Below are 19,077 nucleotides of genomic sequence, written 5' to 3'. Positions count from 1 at the left end.
TGGGAAGGGAGGGAGATTCAGGTGGTGTTTCTTCTGGACAGTCTCTGCCCATCTCCGTATTTAGCCCTTACCCCCCAGAACTGGGTTTATTATCAGGTTTACCACCCTTTTCCTTCGTCCCGGACTCCTTTGGGTCCAAAATCCCCTTTTCTGGTCAGCTCCGGCAGAGGGAAATGTGGGGAGCAGCGAGACAGGCAGCGTGAGGGGCAGGACCAGGCAGGATTTCTGGAGCAGCCCCCAGATGCAGGAGCAGCCCTCCTATTTGGTCACTGTCCGGTAAACCAACCCCGGAATGGAACCAAGGGTCCCTGGTTCTCAGGACGCTTGGAAGCTTTCAAAACTGCGAGGAGGAGGAGGAGGAGGGGGGGAGGTGGGCAGGGCAGCTCTTGAAACAAGGTCTTCCTACAGTTTAAGATCAGTAGTTTATTTATTCTGATAACTGATTAATTTATGCACTATTCTTATATGGCACTCTGGAATCAGAGAAATGGAAGTTTTAAGGAAACTTGTTACTGCCACATCTTAGAAGGGTCTGTGGAAGAGCCCTCTGGAGTTTTTATTGTTGTTGTTGTTATTATTATTATTATTATTTTCTGTTTAAACGGATTCAATTTAGTTCTGTTTTGGCGTCGTGAATTTCTGAGAGGTTTTTATTTTTGTTTTTTGACTGTTGTAAACTGAAGTTTCCAATTCTAGATTTCCCACTTTTCAGGGATAGGAAGTTTCCTGTGGCTACTCTTAACCTCCTTCTGGTTGTTCTTTAGAGTTGATGTTGAAATGTTAATGGTTCCTGACACCCTCCTCCCCAGCCCCCAGTGTGGGCACGTTTGGAAACGTTATTTTTCCTCTCTTGTTTGTCCCCCCCGCCCCCTCCCCCCCCATTTTTTTTTTTTTTTTTTTGGTGAGCTTGGGGCAGTGCGTTTTTTATTGTGTCCTGCTTGGCAGCAGGTTGGATATTGCTAGCGGAGGTATTCCACGTTCTGACCACTCACACCCTACCAATAGTAAAAAGAGTAATTTGGAGAGCAATGGATATAACCCATGACTTGCTCAGAGCTGACTTCTGTCAGGCACCTGAGACTCCTTATGATTCTTAACCAAGTATGTCTTTTCCTTTGGTCTGCCTGAAGTAAAACTCATTCTCCACAGTGATAGATAACCAACCATTTAGCATTGTGCTTAAGAAAGTCTTGATATTGAAGACTGTATAGGTTTCATACCAAAATGTAAATTAGATTTAATGGTTGTTTTAACTCTGTTGATCAGTTGAAATTTCTTATTAACTTGGACATTTTCATATAAATGTGTACCAAAAATCATTACTTTTATTATAGTTTGATTTTATTTTTAAAGCATACTGGTGGGGGGAAAAAATCCTTCTATGGATTCCTTTTCCCAGAACATTTTTAAAGTTTGAAAGAAATTCTCTTGTTGCCTCATAATTTGATGTTTTTTCATATTCCTAAGCTTTCAAAAACTGTTTGAACAAATACCAAAACTTTGGTACTTTTTCCCACTTGTCCCAAATGCATATTAATTCCCTAATCTAATCACCTCATGGGCTACTTTATTCCTGTAGGAATGGTAGGTTTGACATTTTTAAAAGTTACATTTTATTTGAAACTAATACAGACTTTCAGGGCAAATATTGGATTAGCTTTAAATTGCAAAGAGAATATACCTTTCCACTGTTAAATGTTTTGTTTTAAAAATTGGTGTTTAATTTATAAGTATGAAGTAATCAAATTTTCTTTCCTCAGATTTTATAAACCCATTTGTCTATTCCATCCCAAATGTTTTTTTTCCCCCAGCTAATCATGTTTGCTGCTATTTTTAGAAGAATGAAGATTTTAGTTTAGATGGATTTTAAAAGTTCTGAGTACTCAAAACTTAAAATGTCATTTCAGAAAATTGCTGATCCATTCATTTTTACCTGAGATGCTTTCCCAGGGCCAGCAGCTCTCACTACCCAGGTTTGGACCAGTGGTTATAGATAACAAAAGGCTATTTATATCTGAATACAGCTAAAGAGCAATATTCCCAGACATGAAACCCCCCAACCCCCATACCTGGTAACTTGTAAAAAGGTAGGATAATAGAGGAGGCTGTCTTGGAAGCTAGAATTATCTCCAGAACAGATACTCCTGTGTAAATACAATGGAGTCACATTGAAGTCCACTTAACTTATGCTAATACAATTGTGTTTGGCAAAACATACAGCACATAGTCTCCTTCCCATTATATCAGGTGTGAGTTTGTCGCAGAGGCCCTGACTATAAAAGTTGATTTTAGACAATGCTCTGGATCTTTTGAGATACTTGGTTTTAAAAAAAAAAAAAAAAAAAAAAGTAAAAATTTTAGGTTTCTTTTTTTTCCCCCTCCTTGCACTTAAGGTGATAAGACTACTTTTTTTTGCCGGGGGAGGGGGTGCTGGGGATCGAACCCAGGGCCTTGTGCATACAAGGCAAGCACTCTACCAACTGAGCTATATGCCCAGCCTGACTACTTGGTTTTTATTCCTTCAAAAAATATGATCTGTTGTTGTTGTTGTTGTTGTTTTGGTACCAGGGATTGAACCCAGGAGTGCATAACCACTCAGCCATATCCCTAGCCCATTTTATTTTTGAGATGGGGCCTCACTAAGTTGCTGAGGCTGGCTTTGAACTTTTGATCCTCTTGTCATTGGGATTACAGGTGTGTGCCACCGCGCCCAGCTTGTGATTTGTTTTTAAGACTGGTTTTGGGGGAAATTTTATTGTATCATGGCATCTTGTAGTCTGACATGTTTGAACTGGGCTTTTGGGTTCTGATCCCAGGTCTTTCACTGGGCAGGTTACTTAATCTTTGGTTTCTTTAACTGGAAATGGAAATAAATTTATTTGACTTAAGCAGTAAGTGAGATAGCCATGTGCTTGGCCCCAGAATAGTTACTGATGGAAGATTGATCCCCCTAGCCCACTTTACCTTTCTGGTAGCACCATCTAAATACTAATACTATTTATTTTATTTGTTTACTTATTTTCTGTAATTAAAAATAATACATTCTTATTCTGTGTTTGGAGAATTACTATTCATCCCACTCAGGAGATAACCATTGTTGTTATTTTTTTTTGAGTACTGGGATCACACTCAGGGACATGTGTGGGCAAGTGCTCTTACCACTAAGCTACATCTGCAGCCCATCTACTGTTAACATTTTAAGTGTGTTTTCTTTCTTTTGAGTATATGCATGTATATGGCATCCACATAAGCATAGGCTGTTAAATGTAACAGTAATTGTGAGGTTTTGTGTTGGTTAGAAGAATGGACTCTAGAGTCACATTGGTCTTGAATCCTAGCTGTGTGAAATTGGGTAATTAAAATTACTATCTCAGTTTCTTCATCCACGAAACGGGGCAATATAGTGTTTACTTCATAGGGTTGATGTAAAAAATTGTGCAGTATACACATGGACAGTTCCAGCAGCTTGCAGTCAGCCTAGCCTCTGCTACCCAATTCTTTCTAGTTGGCAAATGTAAAGGAGTGATAAATGTACCCACTGGTAAAGGAGGAGGTAGGTTTGTTTGACTCTTGGCCTCCTGGAAGATTTGAAGTGACCTGCATGGCCTTGAAGGCCTGAGTACTGTTGGGGGCCTTGGTGGACTCACTTTAAAGTGTGTTGCCTGAAGAGATGACAGGAATTGTTGAAGTCACTGGTGGTTCATTCATCTACCAGATTAGCTTCCTTGTGGTAGCTCTGCCCTTGAGGAGTTTTTAGTCTACTTGGGAAGAAAACTAAGCCAGTATTGAGGAAACCTATTTTTCTCCTCTGGCCTGGGGGCAGGCCTTAAAGTGAGAGGGCTTTGCAGAGATTTCTTTTCTAAGGGAATGGGAGGAGTTAGGTATTCAAGGAGGTAGGACCTGCTGGTATGAATAAATGCCTAGGGACAAAGGAGCATTCTGTGTTGCAAATTGTGGTTCTGTGTGGCCCTGGAGTAGGGGGAGTGGGGGAGTAAACGGGGAGAGGAGGGGTCAGCCTGGCCAGGACTTCAGGAGTTTGTATGTTACACAAAGAAGTTCAGATTTCTTATAAATTTGTAAGCTGACCCCAAAGGCCTTTGACCAAAGAAGTGATTTACAATCTAGAGGATTCAGGTTGTATAAAGAGTGGCATAGAGGAGAGCATGATTGGAATTAGAACAATGAGGCAGCTACTGAGAAGAGAGTGAAGCTGGCCTGAATTAAGGTAGCAGAGAGATGGAGAGGAGGTGGCAGAAGGTAAGTGGGTTCCAGAGGTTGGCCACATGTGAATGTGGGCATCATCTTCATAGATGCTGAAAAGGTAGAAGCAGATCAGAAGTAGATTGGTGTGGTCACTGGTTCTTAAGGAAAGGAAAATGCACTTGGACAGTTTTATACATTTGGTTGGAAACCTGGGTAGTAACCTCTAGTCTTGGTAGATATGGAGTAAAGTGATAATAAAAGCCTGTAGGGATGTTTTCTTTGATTTAGACTTTTTATGTTTATGTGTGACTTAATTACTGCAATTTCATTGATGAGGAAGTGGATTTATAAAATTGCTGGGTAACTGTTATCCCTCTTGTATGCATACAAGTTTCAGTGAGCTGCTGACATGAAAATATTGGAAGATTTTATGGAAAAGTTTTAAGTTTTAATCTTGAAAATTTGGAAGATCTGAAAACACTAGGTCTAAATTTTTTTTTTTTTTTTTTAAATTGCAACAACTTGTTGGAACTGGCTTGGGTCAGTGCCTTTGGATGAGCAAACTTCTGTAAAGGCTGCTCCTGGCCCACTCCTGTGGCCACTGTAGGCATTTCTTCTTGCACCCCTTTAAGATGAGATCAAAAGAACCTTGGGGAACTTTGGCCTGTAAGTGTGGGGCCCAGAGAAAGGAAGCCACTGACTGAGCAGCCAGGAAGGAGAGATTTTTCAAGAAAGAGAAAGTGACCAACAGTGTCATGCTGCAGAGAGGTCACATAAGCCAGAGATGGAAAAGTGTATGTGGAATTTAGTAACAAAGAGGCCATTCGTTTCAGATTCTTAGAACAAAAGAACTTTGAAGAGTATAGCTACAACTTAGTTTTTCTTCTTTCTTGTCCGTCTTGTGGGGTTTCTGCAACAATAGTGACTATGACAATGGTAGAACTCAGAAAACATTTGTTGTAAAGGATTATTGACTAGAGCTAATACATGATTAACTAAATCAAACCCTGTTCATTCTGCTGTATTTCCCATCACAAAATTATTAGTATGTAAAACAAAATTATTAGTATGTAAAGACTCTATAGAGAATATTTTTAATTTTTTGCAGTAATGAGAATTGAACCAGGGCCTGTCCATGCTAGGCAATCTCTCTGTCACTGATCTACATTCTTAGCCCTTATTATTTTTATTTTTAAATTTTGAGACATAGAAAATATTTTTATATTAGATTTCTAATATGGAATATAGGAAAGAACTCTTGGTGGATTCTGTAAGTCTAGCCCCAATAGGGTGGGAGGGCCTGAATTAGTGGAGAATTATACAGTACTATTCAGAAAACCACTAGCAGCTGGAGAGGGCATTTTAGCCCTGCAGATTCTAGATTAAAATGATAATACTAATAAGTTACTACTTACTGCTTCTAATAGTAGTTAATACTAAGTGATTACTATGTACTGGGTACCATGCTAAGCACAGTTTGTGAAATACCTAATTTAATTCTCCTGAGCAACTGAATGAGGTATATACAATTATAATCTTCCTTTTCAGATGAGAGAATTTACCAGATTTGAGCCCCATCACTGATTCCTACCAGAGCCAATGAGTGATCTCTACTGCTGCATAAGCTATCCTTACCTTTCTAATAAATCAGGTAAAGGCTATTGAAATTATTTTAATTTTAAATTCATAATGCAAGCTTATATGTACAATGCTAGAGCAGTCTTTGGCACATAGACATCTGGCAAACATTTATTTTTAAGTAATTCTAATTTAAACTTTAATTATACTGAATATTGCTTTAAGTTTTGGGCAGTAGGCAGTTTTCTCACTGATTTCTTTTTTCCTCTTTTAGTCACATGAGCTGGTGGGTTTTCATCATTCCTCAGTCAAATTTTACTCCTTTTCACATTGACATGAGAATGTTCGTTCTTTTTTTTTTTTTTTTTTTTTTTTTAAAGTTAATATAGTTGTCTGTTTAGCTACAGTTACATTTTGTGTTCTGTCAAGTTGAATTAAAACTCAATTTAAAAAGTCTTAACATGAAGGAAAAACCTTAAGACTTTTAAGTATGAGACTCTAAATGTGATTTTAACAATAGCTACTCCTTTTGGGATAAGTAAATAGCCTTTTCATCTTCATTAAATATTTTGGAAAGTTAACGTCTCAGGATTTTGGTTCATCCTAGTTTAAAAAAATCGTAAGATATGTTTTTAGGTTAATGCTCCTTAAAGGTGGTAGAATATAAAATTATAGGTGGCAACTAGAGAAAAATGCTGTGGCAGTGAAATGAACATGCTTCTGAAACAGGAGACTCAAAAGAACAATAATGACACACAGGGAGTCTGCATGGCGGTGACCCAGCAGTAGTCCCAAAGAGAATAGTGTTCACGTTTTGTCAAATTGTTTTGTGGTTGTTATTGGAAGACTGAAAAAGCCATTGGCTGCTTGTGCTAAAAGCTTATCTTCCTTTCTCCCTGCTAATATCTTTTTCTCTGTATTTGCAAGAAGAAAGAAACTATGAAAATGAACTGTTTTATTTTACAATTAAACTCAATATATAGTATCAAGAAGGATTTTTTGGAAAAAGATTCTGCATCTTAACATATTTACTGTTTCTGAATTCTAGTGTACGTGGATGTATTTGCTGTGGAAATATTCTTTCTGAGACCTGAATCTCATCTATTTTCAGTAATAGTCATTTCTGCATTTTGGTAATAGATGAATGTATATGTTGTTGTTGCTTTAAAGTTCTTACTTACCTGCATTTTCTCTTTAAGGGAACATAGATCTTTTAAATTCTAAGCTAGTTGTCTCCACAGCTGAAGGTGATATCTGCTAAAGCTGTTAATAAATTTTGTCTGGTTAAGATTTTCTTCCTATTTTAAGTGATTATCATCATGTGTTAAAACTTAAAGCTGTTTTATCCCTCTTTTTATTTTTTGTTTTTTGCAGTGCTGGAGATCCAACCAGTCTCCCACAGCTAGGCAAGCACTCTACCACTGAGCCCAGAAAATGTGATAGTATTTAAATCTTAGGACCTATACATGTTTGATTATGTGGACCTTATGTATTTTATGTTTCCTTTGTTTATTATAGTGAGTATCAAGGAGTGAGGTGATTGTGAACTCCAGCTGTGCAGGCTGGACAGTTGACTATTCAAAAGGAAGATGCAAAGAATGCTATAAAGTGGCCATTTTATTGGACTTTAAAAATATCAAAAGAAATGAGGAAAAGTTAATCACAGCTACATATAAAAATTAAGGAGAAATTGTTTATAAGATGTTGAAATTAAATATATATATTTTTAGGTTTTTTTTTTTTTTTTTTTAATTTGGTACTGAGGATTGAACTCAGAGGCACTCAACCACTGAGCCACATCCCCAGCCCTATTTTGTATTTTATTTAGAGACAGGGTCTCACTGAGTTGCTTAGCGCCTTGCTTTTGCTGAGGCTGGCTTTGAACTCGAAATTCTCCTATCTCATCCTCCCAGAGCCTTTGGGATTACAAGTATGCTCTGCAGTGGCCAGCTTTAAATATGTTTATGAGTGGCATAGAAGTATAGGTAAACTAGGCACAGTGACACATGCCTGTAATTCCAGTGACTCTGGAGGCTGAGGCAGGAGGATCCCAACTTTTAAGGCCAATCTGGGCAACTTAGCAAGACCCTGTCTCAAAATAAAAAGGGCTGGGGATATAGCTCGGTTGCACAGCATTCTGAGTTCAATTTCCAGTACCAAGAAAAAAAAGGAAGGTTGGGGTGATTAGAGAAAACTTTCACATTTTGTGGGTAAATACTAAAAGAGGGTAGTTGAATGGACTAATGAATTCTTAGAGTTGGAAAGGAGTTGAATAGGTAGACTTTTAATGAGTTTTTACATTTTCAACATTACTTTTTGAATAAATATTGAGTAGCAAATTATTATTATTATTATTTTTTAATATTTATTTTTTAGTTTTCGGCGGACACAACATCTTTGTTTGTATGTGGTCCTGAGGATCGAACCCGGGCCGCACGCATGCCAGGCGAGCGCGCTACCGCTTGAGCCACATCCCCAGCCCTTGAGTAGCAAATTATATGACATTTATTTGATGAAACATGTTACTTCATAAACATTCTGCGATATTAAAAACATTTTATAACTTTTAGTGTATACTGACTTTGTCATGATATCTGACTATGGCTCCTAGAAATAATTCTGTAGACAAAAGTACCGATTTAGTAGAGGATTTTTGTTTTTGGTTCTGGGCATTGAACCCAGGTGTGCTTTATCACAGAGCCACATCCCCAGCCCTTTGTATTATTTATTCACTTATTTTTTACTTTTTTTTAAAAAAATGTATGAGTTCTAATCAGTTATACATGACAGTAGAAAGGCTTTTCCATTCGTTTTATTTTGAGATAGGATCAGGCTACCTCCCAACTTGTGATCCTCCTGCCTCAGCCTCCTGAGTCGCTGGAACTACAGGCAGGCACCATTGCTTCTGGCTCAATTTACTGGTTTTTAAGAATTATTTAATGATAAGTGGGTGAATGTCGTGAACTTTGAATACATAATCTGGAATTAAGAATTACTCTTACAAAATCTCTTCATTCAACATGTACTTATTGAACATCTACTAATTTCTGGGTACCAGGGTAGACTGAGGAATATAATGATGCACAGAAAACTGTTGGTTCTTTTAGGAGTTTATTTTCTAGGACAGAAGTCAACAGGCAAAGTAGGACTTGATGAATGTAGAAACGGGGAAATAGAGGCAGTACCTCAGAAGAGCATTTAACTAACTCATGTTTCTGGTTGAGCTTTGTGGGGTCTGTATGTGTCTTCTTAAGGATTATACCAGGGTTGACCATAGGAGGGAGCACTAAGTAGAAGATAAAGAGGGAAGAGGACCATTTTTATATGGGCAGATGCAACATTCTGTTTATAAGCTTGGTGAGAGTAGAGGAACCTGAGGTGTCTAGAGCTCTGAATAAAGGTTTCCCAATTATCTGTTCCCTTTCTTTCTTTCTTTTTTTTCTTTTAAAAAATGTGTTCTTTTTAGGTATACATGACAGTAGAATGTATTTTGATGTATTATACATATATGAAGTATACCTTCTTGTGGTTTTACATGATGTGGAGTTTCATTGGTTGTGTAGTCCTATATGAACATAGAAGTTATGTTCGATTCATTCTACTCTCTTTTCTTTTCCTATCCTCCCTCCCTTCCCATCATCTAATCCAATGAACTTCTGTTCTGCTGCACCCTCCTTATTTATTGTGTGTTAGCATCCGCATATAGAGAGAACATTCGGCCTTTAGTCTTTTGGGATTGTCTTATTTCACGTAGCATATCTTATTTCACGTAGCATGATAGTCTCCAGTTCCATCCATTTACTGGCAAATGGCATAATTTCATTCTTTTTTATGGCTGAGTAATATTCTGTTGTGTATACATACCACATTTTCTTTATCTGTTGTTGAAGGGCACTAACTATTGTGAATTGAGCTGCTATAAACATTGATGTGGCCATATATATATACATACATATATACATATGTGTGTGTGTGTGTGTGTGTATATATATATAATTTTTTCTTTCTGGCTTTAAGTCTTTGGGTATATGCCGAGGAGTGTAGCAACTGGGTCAAATGGTGGTTCCATTCCAAGTTTTCCAAGGACTTTCTTTCATTCCCTTTCTTTTTAATGTGTCTCATTTTATAGATTATAATTTTCTAAGGACAAAAAGTATGTCTTGCATTATGGCATTCACAACTATTGAGAAAATGAAAAACTTTTCCTAAGTGTCTAATAAATAAATACTTTTCACCTTTAAAGGGAAAATGACACGAATTTAGCAAGTTCTTTAATTAAAAAAATTCAGAATTATGAGAAAGTTTGTAAGTTTTATGATTTTGATTTTACTGTTATGTTTTACAATGTAAATACATCTGGTTAATGATGGTACAGTACTTACATCTCTTTTTCCTCTCTAAACCAACCACAAAATAATAGAAATAGAATTAGAGAAAAGAAACTCAACTCTGGAATGACTACCATAAGCTCATAATCAGAATATGTGAAAATTAGATGTCCTTAGGTGCAGAGAAAATTAAATCAAGACAAGATGCTAAGAAAGAATGATTTCCTCTTTAGAATCAGGTTGGTGAGGGGAGCAGCTTTCTCCCAAGTAGGTGACACACCCTGAGGGCAATAACTTCTTGCGTGGAATGACAAAGTAGGGCATGTATTGGGCTCCCCAAGTGGCCCAGGAGGTGGGGCAGAATTATAAACTGCAGTCCTACCATTTTTGCAAGTTCAAAATGGATGGAGCATAATGGCGCATACCTAGAATGCCAGGGATTCGAGGCTGAGGCAGGAGAACTGCAAGTTCCAAGCCAGCACAGGCAATTTAGCAAGATCTTCTCTCAAAAAAAGGGGTGGGGATGTAGCTCAGAGGTAGTGTCCCTGGGTTCAATCCTTAGTAATGCTCCTCCCTGTCCCCCCCCAAAAATAGGGGCAGAAATTGTTAGCAAGGAAACTCAACAGCTGCTCATGTTTATCAACTAAAAAGGAATCAAGGCTAAAGAATCATCCCTTTCAAATCTATGCCAAGTGGATACTTATGGGCTTGGGAAAGTAGTCCAGCAAGGAGTTAGAACCTCCAGAGAACAGTGATGAAAATTTTCAAAAACGAGGGGCTGGGGACGCAACTCAGTGGTAAGAACCTGCTTGGCATGCTTGACTTGCTTGGCCTTCAGTTCCACCCCCAGGACTTGGGGGGAAACTTTTTCAAAAACAGCAGAGTAGGTGAAAATTGTGATCAAGTAGTTCCAGTGGGAGGAGATGGGGTGGAGTAGTGGTGAGGCATGGCTCCTCTGAAATTAGAATTTAAAGATGAGATTTTAAAGTTCAAGAAAAATAATAACAACTGAAAGAAAAGAGATAAGAGTGAGCTGATGAAACCAGTGTACAGAATAAAGAGAAAAGCATGGTTATTTATACAAATGAATGTTAACTTTCAAAGCAATAGATAATGGAGGCAAGCTTGAGAAATTTAAGAAATCAAAAAAGAAAAAATTAAAGACTTTAGAGACAATGATAGATAAGGAGTATAGTGCATCTAGCATACCAATAATTGATACCATCGAGGATGTCAACACAATAAATGAAGGAGGCTGGGCATACACTCCTATAATCGTGGCTGTTCAGAAGGTTGAGGCAGAATTGTTGAGTTCATCGCCAGGCTGGGTAATTTAGTGAGACACTGTCTTAAAATAAAAAGTGAAAAGGGATGTGGAAGTAGCTTAGTGGTATAAGTGTTTTGCTACTAAGCCACATCCCTAGCCCTTTTTATTTTGAGCCAGGATCTCACTTAAGTGCCCATGGTCTCACTAAATTGCTGAGGTTGGCCTTGGACTTGTGATCCACCTGCCTCAGCCTCCTGAGCTGCTAGGATTACACATGTGCACCACAGTACCTTGTTCAATTAAAATATTTTTAACAATAATTTTCAGCAATAATGCTGATACATACAGTTATTTGTGTGAAATCAAGAAATGTCTTCTAATGGAGAGACTATAAATCTTCCAAGAAAACAGCTATATGGTGGAATATGTAATGAATTAAAATTTACAAACAGTACAAAGAAATATAATGAATTGAGATGAAATATCTGTCATATAAGTAAACTGAAGCAAAAGTCAAACCTAATAAAAGAGTATTTAATAGTTGATAAAGCCAGGTGTGGTCCCAGCAAGGCTAGGAGGTCCCAGATTCAAGGCTAGCCCGGGGAATTTAGTGAGATCCTGTCTCAAACTAAAAAAGTAGAAAGGGCTGTGGACTGGGATATAGTTTAGTGGTAGAGCATATGTCTAGCATGCATGAGATCCTGGGTTTTGATCCCTAGCACTGTAAAAAATAAACAACAACAACAACAAAACAGTAAATAATACTTTAGTGAGTATTTTCGGCCTGTGGCTCTGTGATGTCTGTCACATCTGCTCAGCTTATGATAACCCCCGAAGCAGACATGGACAGTATTTAAGTGAATGAGCATGGCTGTATTCAGTAAAATTTTATTTACAAAAACAGGCAGTGTTTCAAATTTGTCCTCTAAACCATAGGTTTTCTGATTTATGATCTTAAACAGTGTCTGAGAAAAGTTGAGAGCAAAGTATGTGCAGAGATTTAACTTGGCAAGCCACATTGAACTCAACACAGAGAATTGATTGAGTTACTTTTGTTTTTCTTTTTGCAGATCTAGGGATTGAACCCAGGGCCTTTGTGCATGCCAGGCTCTATCACTGAAGTATATCCCCAGCCCTGCTATTTCTTCCCCCCTCCCTCCCTCTTTTTCCCGTTCCCCCCATTCCTTTCTTGTATGTTAAACATACTCTACTCCAATCCTTCCGTTCCTCCCTTCCTTATTTTTTTGTACTGGAGATTGAACTCAGAGGCACTTTACCACTGAGCCACATCCCCACCCCTTTTAATTTTTTACTAAGTTGTTTTGGGCCTTGCTGAGGCTGGCTTTGGCATCTTCCTGCCTCTGCCTCCAGAGTCGCTGGGATTACAGGTGTATGCCATCATACCCAGCTCACCATTAAAATTTTTAAGACAAAAAGATAAGGGAAAAATAGAAGTTAGATTATAGTAGGGGATTTTGGATTCAACTCTTCCAGTCCTTGATAGAACAATAATAGAGAATAGGTTATGACATAGGATATGACACATGAGGTTAATAACATCATAAATGGTGTAACAAACAACATACCATGAAAACAATTATTTTTTTTTTCACACACCCTTTAGGCCTCCAAAAAGAAATTTAGTTAATATAAGAAGCAAAGATATATGTAGATTATGATCCTATTTCTTTTCTAGAATTAAAACAGAAAAGTACAAAAATTTTCCATTTGAAAAAAAAAAAACCTCTTTTTTTAAGAAGAATATTTTTAGTTGTAGATGGACACAACACCTTTATTTTATTTATTTAGTTTTTTTATGTGGTGCTGGGGATCAAACCCAGTGCCTCATGCATGCTAAGCAAGCATTCTACCACTGAGCCACAACCCCAGCCCTGAAAAAGATTAACTCTTGGGTCAAAGGAAAAATAAAAAATTAAACCAAATGGTAGAATGTGCTGATAGTCAAAATTCTGTGTATTAATATCTATGGGATATATAGTTAAAGCTGTACTCAAAGGAAAATTCATAGATGTAAATAGAATATTAAGCTGGAAAAGAATGAAAATTCAATCCAAGAAGTAGAATAAAATAATTGGAAGAAAGTGGAAGGATGGTATTAGCAGAGATAAAAGCAGAAATTGAGGAAGTAGATAAATGAGAGTGCTAATAACTCTTAAGATGTTTTTTATTTTTGGTAGACAGTGTTGATAAAAATATTAAGCAGATAAACTAAAGCTCATCATGAACAAAGGGAGAAAAAAATATCACATTGTATGTGAACGTACAATAGGACATGGATATTTAGAAAATTAAATGTAAAAAGTTTACTCTGCTCAACTGGATACAGATAAATTGAAAACAGAAGAGCACTATTAGGCTCAAGCAACCCAAGGAACATAGATAACTGAAATGCTTTTTACATTCTTAAAGAACAGAAAAAGAGGGATGGAGGTGTAAGCTCAGTGGTAGAGCTCTGCCTAGCTTGCGGGAGGCCCTGGGTTAGATCCCCAACACAACTTGTGTGTACATGCACATAGAAAAAAGAACATAGGAAAATAAAAAATTGTTTTGTAAATTACTTTTTACAACATTATATTGATACCAAATCTGCCAAAACACACAGAAGAAAACTATACCATTCTCAAAATACAAAAATCTTGCTGGGCATAGAGGCACTTGCTTATAATCCCAGCAATTTGGAAGACTGAGGCAAGAGGATCAAAAGTTTGAGGCCAGTCTCAGCAAACTAGTGAGTCCCTAAGCACCTTAGTGAGAATCTGTCTCAAAATAAAAAGGACTGGGGATGTGGCTCAGTGGTTAGCACCCCTGGGTTCAATCCCTGATTACCAAAAAAAAAAAAGATAAACAAAAAGTAAAAAAAAAAACAAAAAACAAATCCTAGATATTGGTGTCATTCAACAGCAAATTAAAAGAATAAATAATATATGATAACCAAGTTGGCTTTTCTTATATTTTTCTTATATGGAGGTGTTAAACACCATAATTTTAAAAGTGTAAACAGGAAATAAGATTTCCCTAGGTGATGAAAAAATTGGTTAAATTAACCATCAACTTTTACTAAGTTGCTTTGGGCCTTGCTGATTCTGGCTTCAGCATCTTCCTGCCTCTGCCTCCAGAGTCGCTGGGATTACAGGTGTGCGCCACCATACCCAGCTCACCATTAAAATTTTTAAGACAAAAAGATAAGGAAAAATAGAAGTTAGATTATAGTAGGAGATTTTTGATTCAACTCTTCCAAATAAAACACAAACTAAGAAACTTGACAGTATTGGGGTCTTAACCCAGGGGTGCTTTACCAATGAATTACATTTCTGGTCTCCCCCCTTTTTTTTATACTAGGGATTGAACTTGGGTCACTTAACCTCTGAGCTACATCCCCCTGACTTGCTATTTTTTTATTTTGAGAGTACCTTTTTAAATTGCTGAGGGTCTTGATAATTGACAGAGGCTGGTCTCCAACTTGTGAACATCCTGCCTCAGTCTCCCAAATTGCTGGGGTTACAGGTATTTTTCACCATGCCCAGCTCAAAAACCTATTCTTAGTAAGATAGGAATTGTTGGGCATGGGGATGTAACTCAGCTGGCAGAGTGCTTGCTGTGCATGCACAAGGCCCTGGGTTCAATCCCCAGCACCAATAAATAAACAAACAATAGGAATTGTGGGTTGCTTTTTTTTTTTTAAATATATTTTTAGCTGTAGATGGACACAATATCTTTATTTTTATGTGGTGCTGAAGATCGAACCCAGAGCCTCACATGTGCGAGACAAGTGCTGTACCGCTGAACCACAACCGCAGCCTCTGTGGTTTACTTTTTTTCTTTTCTTTATTTGGTGCTTGAGATTGACCCAGGGCCTAGCATGTGCTAAGCATACACTTTCCCATGGAACTACAAATATGGAATATGTGTTGTGATGTGATGCAAATTAACATTATTTCTAATGAAGCAGTTATTTAAATTTAGGAGTTAACAGTGTTGCTGCCACTGTCATCATTATTATCATCATCATGATTATTATTTGTTGTACTGGGCATTAAACCCAGTGATGCTCTATCATTGAGCTACATCCCTGACTCTTTTATTTTTTTAGTTTGTGACAGAGTCTCACTAATTTCCTGAGGCTGGCCTCAAACTTGTAATTTTTTCTGCCTCAGCCTCCAGAGTACCTGGGATCACAGGTGTGTGACATTATGCACAGCTTTGCTATTATTGCTTAACATTTTTTCTGGTGGTTCTAGCCAATTGAGTTATGGGAGAATATATGCTTAAAAAACTGGAAAGAAAAGTGAAATCCTCAATTTTTTTTAAATTCTTTTTTTTAATATCTTTATTTTTATTTTTATGTGGTGCTGAGAATCGAACCCAGTGCCTCACGCATGCCAGGCGAACGCTCTACCACTGAGCCACATCCCCAGCCCGAAATCCTCAATTTTGATTGCATAACTAGGAAATTTCATAGTAAAATGTAAGCATTGCCTTTCATATCCCTCCATTCTTGCCCTTAGACTTATGTGATTTGTAAAATATTCTTCTACATACCAACACACAGGTTTATTTCTTTTTTTAAAATTATTTTTTTAGTTGTAGATGATACAGTATCTTTATTTTGTTTATTTATTTTTATGTGGTGCCGAGGATCGACCCAGGGTCTCATGAGCGCCAGACAAGCGCTCTACCACAGAGCTACAATCCCAGCCCTCTTTTTCTTTCTTTTTTTTTTTTTTCTATAAAGGTAATCAAACAGATTCTGTAAATGACTTTTTTTAAAAAAGTTTTTTATTTGTTTTAATTAGTTATACATGACAGTAGAGTGAAGCAGGAGGCATCACAATATCAGACCTTAAACTATACTACAGAGCCATAGTAACAAAAATGGCATGGTATTGGCACCAAAACAGACATGTAGACCAGTAGTACAAAATAGAAGACAAAGAGACAAACCCACATAAATACAGCTATCTTGTGCTAGACAGAGGTGCCAAAAACATTTAGTAGAGAAAAACTAGCCTATTCAATAAATAGTGCTGGGAAAATTGGAAATCCACATGTAACAAAATGAAACTAAAACCCCATCTCTCACCCTGCACAAAACTCAAAGTGGATCAAAGACTTAGGCAACAGAAACCCTGTGCCTAATAGAAGAAAAAATAGGCCCAAATCTTCACCATGTTGGCTTAGGATTTGACTTCTTTAACAAGTCTCCTAAAGTGCAAGAAGTAAAATCAAGAATCAATAAATGGGACAGCTTCAAACTAAAAAGCTGCTTCTCAGCAAAGGAAACAATCAATAACATGAAGAGAGCCAGCAGAATGGGAGAAAATCTTTACCACATGCACCTCAGATAGAGCATTAATCTCCAGGATATATAAAGAACTAGAAAACACCAAAAAACAAAACAACCCAATCAATAAATGGGCTAAGGAACTGTATATAACTTTTTAAGCTTAATTGTACCCAGGGTATTTTTTTCACTGAAGTTCATACACACTTACGTGGACTAATTTGTGAAAGACTTTGCCAGGTAGATGAGTAGTTTAAGAGAGTATAAGAATGAAAAACTGCCTGGGTTGCTTTGACATATTTCCTGTCCTAACTATTCAGACCTTTAGGAAAGCTAAATGAATTTGTAGTCCAATTCTTGCATCCCAATAAGGTGGAAAGGAAAAGCTCTAATTTTTGTTTTATATTGATGTTATTAGATTACTTAGTAATTTGAGTGATTTATTAATATTTCATGTTTTTTTAATCTATTAAAGTTATCGAAATGTTTCTTAAGGAGAATACAAATACGCTACCATTATCACTAGTAGGTGAAATTAGTAATATAAGAATTAACATTTATGGGCCGGGGTTGTGGCTTAGTAGAGCACTTGCCTATCATGCGTGAGGCACTGGATTTGATCCTTGGCACCATATAAAAATGAAAACAAATAAAATAAAGGTATTGTGTTCATCTACAACTAAAAAAATATTTTTTAAAATGTTTCTTAAAAAAGAATTAACATTTGTGAATAATAACTTAAATTTATCCAGCGCTTACCATGTGCTAGGCATGATCCTTACTGTTACATGCTTTGTATCATTGGATCCTTAGAACAACAATGATAACATCTCCTATTATCCCTATTTTACAGATGAGAAAACTGAGATTCAGAGAGGTTAAATGATTTGTTCAAGATAACACAGTAAGTGTTAGATTTGGGGCTGGAACGACTGCATCTTCTCAAGTATTTATGTTTCTTGTTATTTGCTGGTATAAGGAATGTTTCATTCAACCTTTTTTCTTTTGTTTTTTATTTTTTTAGCACTAAGGGTTGAAACCAGGGCTTTGCACATGATAAGAACATACACTTTACCACTGAGTTGTACCCTAGCTCCATGTTCAGATTCTGAATGAAAGGGTATTTCCCAAGTGTTCCTGTAGCTGGTATCTAAGCTGTTCCATCAGCTTTGGGAGGATGGGTTGGACTGCATCAGCTCTCAGAGACACTGACTTTGCAAAATAGATTTGAGTTTCATTGTTGTGGACTCCTATGGGGTTATGTAATAGCTACCCTTTTGGGGGCAGAAGGGTATAGGCAAAGACAAAGGTCTTTTGGATATAGAAAGGTAGTCAGTATTGTAAAATTCCCTTCCATTTTCTAATGGAATCTCAGAAGGCTTAAGCAATGATTATTATCCTACTTCCAGTGATTAGAAGCACAGGTGGGGTGGAGTGCTGAATGATATGTGTGGTTGGATGACTAGGCTTTGTGCTGAAAAAGCTTAGAGTTTAGATGTTATAGTGTGGTGGAGTATTAGAAGGAAAATAACATTTTTAAAAAATTTTACTTTTTATTAGAGCATTATAATTATATGTAGTATTTGGGTTCCTTTTGACAAGATTATCCCCATTCCTCCTCCCTATTTTATATTTTATTTGCTCTATTTTTATGTTTCATAAACATTTGTTACAAATTGGCAAATATTTTGTCAACATAAGAAAAAAGGTAGGAACTGGCTGTGGCTCCATGGTAGCGTGCTTACCCAGCATATGAGAGGCACTGGGTTCGATCCTCAGCACCACATAAAAATAAATAAATAAAATAAAGATACTGTGTCTATCTACAACTAAAAATTAAAAAAAAAAAAAAAGAAGAAGAAGAAAGAAAAAGAAAAGAAAAAATGTAGAATTTCTGAGAGAGGTTTTAGGTCTATAGTTTACTCCATTGGCCCAGTAAAGGGATTTGGTTTTCTAAAAATACAAGTACATAAACACCTGTAAAAAGACCTGTACTGGTGACAGTTCATTTGGTGGAGGAGTTCTGCTTTAAGGTATTTGCAAAACTTAACCTGAGTAAATGTTATTTAGTTCCATTTTGAGAGATAGGATAGCATATTTTATAATGTCTTTTTTTTTTTTTTTTTCCTATTTGACCGCATTAATGAGAGTTGGAGTATAAGGAAGAATCTATTACATTAGGAAGGGTGATAATGGCATATTTTATAACCTGGATGAACTAGCTTTGCTTATTTCTACTTGTTAATTAGGCTTTTGATGTTTTTATAGACAGTCTGCTTCATCTCGATTCAGCAGCGTTCCAAACTGTGGTATCCTTGGGGTTTTCTTAACATTGCTATGGTGCAGAAGATTTAAAATCAGGTATGGCTGTGAGGCCAAAGTTCCTCAGTAAAATTCTC

General features: G+C 36.9%; 1 protein-coding gene and 1 non-coding gene across 5 annotated transcripts in view; one reads left to right on the top strand and one right to left on the bottom strand.

Annotated features, from left to right (window-relative positions):
• Positions 1–19,077, top strand: part of Ino80d (INO80 complex subunit D) — a 64,944-nt gene that overhangs the window by 666 nt on the left and 45,201 nt on the right. For 2 of the 4 annotated variants that reach the window (XM_048808393.1, XM_048808391.1), the window contains exons 2-4: positions 5,752–5,854; positions 17,532–17,582; positions 18,947–19,039. The gene's annotated coding sequence lies outside the window, so the exon portion shown is untranslated. Of the gene's footprint in view, positions 1–5,751; positions 5,855–15,770; positions 15,863–17,531; positions 17,583–18,946; positions 19,040–19,077 lie in introns of those variants that run through there. The other 2 variants (XM_015481297.2, XM_048808392.1) reach the window with 2 other exon arrangements.
• On the bottom strand, positions 2,423–2,495 carry Trnat-ugu. Its single transcript has one exon. It is a non-coding gene; the product is annotated as a tRNA-Thr (tRNA).

The sequence above is a fragment of the Marmota marmota genome, unplaced genomic scaffold (genome assembly GCF_001458135.2).
Source record: "Marmota marmota marmota unplaced genomic scaffold, marMar, whole genome shotgun sequence".
NCBI lineage: Eukaryota > Metazoa > Chordata > Mammalia > Rodentia > Sciuridae > Marmota > Marmota marmota.
This window is presented reverse-complemented; position numbering and strand designations above follow the sequence as displayed.